This window comes from Octopus bimaculoides, chromosome 2, assembly GCF_001194135.2.
Source record: "Octopus bimaculoides isolate UCB-OBI-ISO-001 chromosome 2, ASM119413v2, whole genome shotgun sequence".
Classification (NCBI taxonomy): Eukaryota; Metazoa; Mollusca; class Cephalopoda; order Octopoda; family Octopodidae; genus Octopus; species Octopus bimaculoides.
Window position 1 is genome coordinate 115398468 of NC_068982.1, and position 1544 is coordinate 115400011.

Sequence of the window (1544 nt, forward strand, 5' to 3'; positions counted from 1 at the left end):
TGCGTGACTTAGTGGTTTATTCGAAATCAAGATAAACAAAGTTCATTTTTAATCTAAAATATACTCTCCCTCATTTTCTACAATGCTCTTCTATCTATCTGGTAGACTTGCAAGGCTCTTCTTCCAAAATTCATTTGTCTGTGATGAAAAATATTCCTCCAGTACTGTTGTGACCTCATCTACAGAATTCATGTTTTTTCTGTTCAAATGATTTTGAAGACTATGGAATAAATAATAATCAGATGGGGCAATGTCCGGCAAACATGGTGGGTGGGGCATCGTTTCCCATTCAAACTGTTCCACCCATTGGAATGTCATCCTTGTTGTATGTGTCCAAGCATTATCCTGATGGAAGAACCCCTTTCATCTTGAAACCAAAGGTGGTTGTTTTTCTTCTAGCACTGACTTAATCTGCTCAAGCTGCTGGCTGTAGATTTTCTTTGTTATCGTTTGGTTTGGGTTTAAAAGTTCAAAGAGGACTAAACCTTTCATATCTCATCAAACAGATACCATCACCTTATGTGGGTGAAAAACTTCTTTAGCCTGGGGTGCCAGTGTTTCTCCTTTCCCTACCCACTGTCTTCAGTGCTTCACATTTTTATAGAGAACCCATTTCTCGTCACCAGTCACTATTCAGTCCAAAAATGGTTCCTTCGTGAGATGTGGCAGTATCATTATTATAATATATATATATATATAAATTCAACTTATGATAAAAAACAAACAAACAAAGTTTGTTTTAGAAGCGTTGAGATGTATTGAAAGAGAGAAATAATTTTTTTTTTAATTCTTAAATGATAATGCTAATAAATAGCGTGATCAGGATAAATTATCCATACATTGCAGAAAATATGTTACCGGCCAGCCATGAGACTCAAACTCACATCCCTGTGATTACGCGCTAAGTGCTTTACCATTAAGCTAAACTGCCCAGTAACAAATTCTGCATCTGGGGCACACCTATCCAAACTGACAAGGTGGTCAAAACAAATCAACCAGGTATAATTATTAAGGACTGGGACAAAAATTTCTGCAGCCTGATGCATATCTCCACCCTTTCTGACTAAAATATCACTTCAGAAGAGGTGGAGAAACTATCAAAATACAAATATCTTGAAGCTTAAATAAGAAGGATATGGGTTTGAAAGTGAAAATAGTATCAATAATAGATGGAGCACGAGATATAAAAAGAAATATGAATGAATAGAAACATAAAAATCTTTCCAGAGCACACAATTTTACACAGTTAAAATGTAGTCCTGCTTGGCACAGCCTCCATCCTTCATGAGACATTTTCAATTTAATTGTGTAATTTAAGCAGTATGCACACTGTACAGAACATATACTCTCTACAATCACCACCAAAAAACATTAAAAAAATAGCACAATTCATGCAATCATGCACAACAGATTTCTCTAAGCAATCAAACCAGTATCACTATATTATTTATAATAATGCAACTCACATCCTGATATAATCAGCACTGTGTGTATCCCAATTTTAGAATAGATACACCACATCACTGCATGTCATAAGAAGTGAC